A 5,544-nucleotide genomic window follows, 5' to 3' on the forward strand; every position below is an offset into this window, starting at 1 on the left:
GGGAATAGTTATAAAATAAACCATTTTATTACCTGCACATCAAAAAATGTTGTTTATGCCATTGAATGCAAATGTGGCCTATTTTATGTGGGGAAAACCACAAGAATGTTAAAAACTAGGCTGTGTGAACACATTTATAACATTCGTAAGGGATTAGAAACACATACCCTTTCTATGCACTTTAAACAACACCATAATTCTAGGGAATGTGCAATAAAAAATTTCTGGGGAATTGAACAAGTAAAGGGTACATGGAAAAATAAAAATATTGAGACCAGGTTGGCAAAAATGGAAATGAAGTGGATTTTTAATTTGAAGACATTAGTACCTCATGGCCTTAACGGGGAATTTGAGTTAAAATGGTTTTTAAATTAGATAATGCACTTTATAAATTATTAGTTCAGTAATTTAAGATCTGTTTTAATACTTTGTTTTATTGATTATTGATATGTGTGTTTGTTTTTTCGTTTTTCTCCTATATGCACTTTATGATATTCCATTATTGAAATAATACTTGTGAATAACTTCCGGATTGCATCTGACTTATAAATATCACTATGTGAAGAGAAACCACCTTGTATGATACATATTAATAAAAAGATGTCAGAGGAACTTGAAATATATCCGATTAGTATAAAAACGAACATGCCAGCGGCTGAAAAGTATGTTATTCAAGTTGGAACGCATTGTGAGCCGCACGGAAATGAGTGCGCCGCTAACCGGAAGCTGACGGGAGATGCAGTGACTTGGAACGCATCTTGAACCGCATAACGGCAACCGGAAGTTGACGGAGGACGCAGCACCATATGACCGGAAGTGGTAGCCGCTAGTACGCGGCGGTTCGTTTGAACATTGTAATTTCAATCCTAACACCTGGAATTTATTAAAGGACTTATGGGGGTATATATAGGGGAAGCTTTCATTACACCACAATCCGCTTTTGAGAAAGGTAATAACTGAAACGCGTTAAGCGGGATTGTACTGGATATCCTGACGGTTCCTGAGATTCCTCTCTTCACCACCTGGAAGGAAAGCCGTGAGTGCCCGGGACTCTGACTATACCTGCTGAAGGACATCTTAGCGAGCCAGTGAGGTGTTTATTGGGGAAATCAGGAATAACGCTGTGATATGCCTTTTTATTTTTGTTAACATGTGAGTGCATTTTAAAAAAAAAAAAATACTTGCCATTTGTAAGGGCTTGCTGCACTATTTGCCTTCTTTTTCTCGTTATATGAGAACTGGAGTGATAGGAGTTTGAATCTCCAGACGAAGTGGCCCTCCTCCTCCTCCATTTCTGTGGAATGGGACAAACTATGTGATATAAAGAAACCAAGATATGCCTAAGATCTTATGGATCCTTGTGAGTGTGATGTATTGAAATAAGAATTATCTCCGCCTGACAAAAAGACTCTACACTATTGTGTGCCTTTTGTCTCTTTCTGTGTGTACTCTGATTGGTATTTGCCATCAGAGACACATATTATACAGGTTGTGGCCTTTGGAAGAATTGTGCATGCAAAAGTGACGTGTTAAATCCGGAGAGCGCTAAAGTGGAATATATTATCTGTGTAAAAAATTGTGACTACAGACGTCAGCCTGTGGGGTTGGGGCGCGGTACTAGAGCAATACTCTCTCCAGGGTCGATGGACCAAGGAGGAATCTCTCCTCCCGATAAACATTCTGGAATTACAGGCAGTGTTCAATGCTTTGACTCTTGCCCTGCCTTTGATACAGAACAGGCCTGTTCAAGTACAATCAGACAACGCCACCATGACGGCATACATAAATCATCAAGGCGGCACTCGAAGCCGCATGGCAATAATAGAAGTGTCAAAAATCCTTAGTTCGGCGGAGCGCTATCTGCCAGCAATATTGGCAGTGTTCATTTCGGGAATCCTCAACTGGGAAGCGTATTTCCTCAGTTGTTAGGACGTGCACGCTGGAGAGTGGAGTCTTCATCAGGAAGTCTTTCAACTCCTAGTGGACAAGTGGGGTCTACCAGATGTAGACCTGATAGCATCACGACACACTCACAAAGTTCCGGTCTTTCGGATCAAGAACAAGGGATCCTCAAACAGTGTTCGTGGACGCACTGGCAATTCCATGGAACTTTCGGCTGCCCTACGTTTTCCCTCCAGTGCCACTTCTACCCAGGGTACTACGGAACTTCAAGCAAGAAGGAGGAATACTACTTCTAGTCGCTCCAGCGTGGACCAGACAGCACTGGTTCCCAGACCTGCAGGGTCTCTTGATAGAGTGTCCTCTTCTACTTCCTCAACGCCCAGACCTCCTCATTCAGGGCCCTTGTGTCTACCTGGACCTGGCTAGTCTGGCTTTGACGGTGTGGCTCTTGAAGCTTCACTACTGAGGGCCAAAGGATTCTCCGAGGCAATTATCCAAACTATGCTGAAGGCCCACAAACCGGCTTCTGCACGGATTTATTATAGGGTCTGGAATTCTTACTTCACCTGGTGTGCTGCTAAGAATTACGATGCTTACAAGTTTAGTACTTCCAGACTTCTGGATTTTTTGCAACAAGGCCTGAAATTAGGACTTCGTCTGGCCTCCTTCAACGTTCACATATCTGCCTCATTGGTGTGATTTCAGAGAAAGATTGTGTCTATACCTGACGTTCGTTCATTCATTCATTCATTCACTCTCTCACTCAGGGCGTACTGCAGATTCAGCCTCCCTATGTCCCTCCTGTGGCTCCATGGGATCTGTCTGTTGTCTTGAATGCCCTAGGGGAAATGTTTCTAAATTGCACACCCTCTAGTAATGAAAGGTGCTATGCTGCTGAGAATAAAGTAGTATACACAGACAAAGGGGGTGCAGATGCATTAAATGATCATTACAGTATAATAAAATATAATATGTCATAAGAGGTTGTTGGCATATCGTTGGCCAATGATATCGGCCTGCCCACCAATCGTCCAGGTCCCCTCTTGTTGAGCAGATTCCTAACACTATGGGGCCAACTTCTGGAACGCAGGGAACCCCCAAACATGATCCAGCAAAGGACCCTCCCAGGGCATCACACTAAAAAATAGTGATAGTAAGTAATGATCGTTTAGTGCATCTGCACCCCCTTTGTCTTGAATGCCCTGCAAGAGTCTCAGTTTGAACCTCTTGAGTCAGTGGACCTTAAATGGCTCACAGCCAAGGTCCTGTTTCTGCTGGCTATTGCCTCTGCTAGAAGGGTGTTGGACTTAGGTGCGTTGTCCTGTCGTCAACCCTTTGTAATATTTAATCGTGACCGAGCAGTTCTTAGAACTTGCCCAGGCTATTTACCTAAGGTGGTGTCATCTTTTCACCTTAATCAAGAGATTGTGGTTCCAGCCTTTATCTCTTCTGAATTGTCCTCCAAAGAACGGTCTTTGGATGTCGTACGGGCTCTCCATATATATGTGGGGAGAACTGCCTCTATCAGGAGGTCAGATATCCTCTCTGTACTGTTTGGTTTTCACAAACGTGGCTGGCCTGCGAATAAGCAAACCTTGGCCAGATGGATTAGTATGGTGATTGCACAAGCTTATGCGCAGGCTGGACTCCCAGCGGTATCCGTTCAGATGGTCGACCATGTTATGGTCGACAGTCATTAGGTCGACCACTATTGGTCGACATTGACATGGTCGACATGGCCACATGGTCGACACATGAAAATGGTCGACACATTAAAAGGTCGACATGAGTTTTTTTAACTTTTTTTCTTTTTGGGGAACTTTTCCATACTTTACGATCCACGTGGAGTATGATTGGAACGGTAATCTGTGCCGAACTAAGTGGTAGCGGAGCGAAGGCACCATGCCTGAAGTATGGCGAGCGAAGCGATGCACTAATTGGGGTTCCCAGTCACTTTACGCAAAAAACGACACCAAAAAAAGTAAATAAAAAAACTCATGCCGACCTTTTCATGTGTCGATCTTTCATGTGTCGACCATTTTCATGTGTTGACCATGTGTCCACGTCGACCATGTCAATGTCGACCTAATGACTGTCGACCATAACATGGTCGACCATTCATACCGGAACCACTCCCAGCTCCTGCTGCTATTAAAGCCCCTTCTACTCGGGCTGTTGGACCCTCCTGGGCGGTCCTTCGTGGCACGTCTGCAGAACAATTGTGCAAGGCGGCTATGTGGTTCTCAGTGAACACGTTTATTAGGTTCTATGCCTTTGATACTTCCGCATCCCAGGATGCTTCCTTTGGACGCCGGGTTCTCATACCCGCTAAGGTGCGTCCCCTCCCTTGAGGTACTGCTTTAGGACATCCCCAATGTATTCCCTGTAGAACACAGTGTACCCCTCTGCAGAAATTGAGGTTTATGGTAGACTTACCATAGTTAAATGTCTTTCTGCGAGGTACACTGGGTTCCACAGGGCACCCACCTTGACGCACTTAGCTTCTTTGGGTTTGTATGGCATTAGCCCCTAGTCCCTTCTCCTGTTGTGAGAATGTGGTTCTATGTGACTAACATCTGCCTTCTCTTTTACCTGCTTCTGCATTGGACTGGTTAACAAAACTGAGCTCACAGTGCCTGGAGGCGGGGTTACAGTGGAGGCCCCGCAATGCATCCTGGGACAGTCTAAAGCTTTAGCCTGTTGGTGCCTCTGGATCAAGATCCATCTCTACACCCCAGTGTATTCCCTGTGGAACCCAGTGTACCTCGCAGAAAGAGATTTAACTATGGTAAGTCTACCATAAATCTCCTTTTTTCTGTCTATGGAGGTATCCAATTAGCCAAATCGGTTCGCCGGGGGCATGTGTAAAGTAAAGTGATCACATCAGTGATTGCTTTACTTTATGTTGCGGACCTACTGCACACGTACATTAGACAGTGTATGTGGCACTAACTGTTATCGGGGAGGGATCTGGAAGATCCCTCTCCTGCTTAATTATGTGATATGTAGCCAATAGGCTACAAAGGCTAATGCCATCGCGATTGGATCAGAAACAGGGAAAGCACAGCAGATATTTTTTTATGTCTGCTACAGAACTACCATAATATTTTCAGGGGATACTTATATTTAAAAACTGAAATGTTCAGAGGATTTCCCACAAAATGTGTATACTAAATATGCCCCTAAGACATAACTGTTAAATGTGAGTGACTTGCTTACATGTAGAAGATGAAGAAACAAGAGCCACTCATAGCTCACACCTTTGCTGAGGCTATGCATGGAGGTCAATGAGACTTTACAGGGTATATTCTCATTGAACCCGCCAGGAAATGGGGTGGCAATGGTGGAGAAAGGACGAAGAGAGAAGGAACATGTGAAGTGCGAGGAGAAAAGGCTTCAGGGCTGGTCCAAGAGTAGGGGCCAGCCCACAGTAATTAGCCACACACTAGGGGCTGGGTGCAGGGGAAAAGAGGGCCCTGTTGGCAGGTGAAAAATGTTTTGGGGGAGGGAGAAGGTGGAGCAGCCGAAAAGGGGATTAGTCTCATTCTGACACTGCCCGTGATAACCCTAGATGGTGTCCACACTCTGCCCTCAAACCCAGAGCCGGATTGTCCATGTCATTTTAGTGGAGTGAAGTCTTTA

This window comes from Pseudophryne corroboree, chromosome 4, assembly GCF_028390025.1.
Source record: "Pseudophryne corroboree isolate aPseCor3 chromosome 4, aPseCor3.hap2, whole genome shotgun sequence".
Classification (NCBI taxonomy): Eukaryota; Metazoa; Chordata; class Amphibia; order Anura; family Myobatrachidae; genus Pseudophryne; species Pseudophryne corroboree.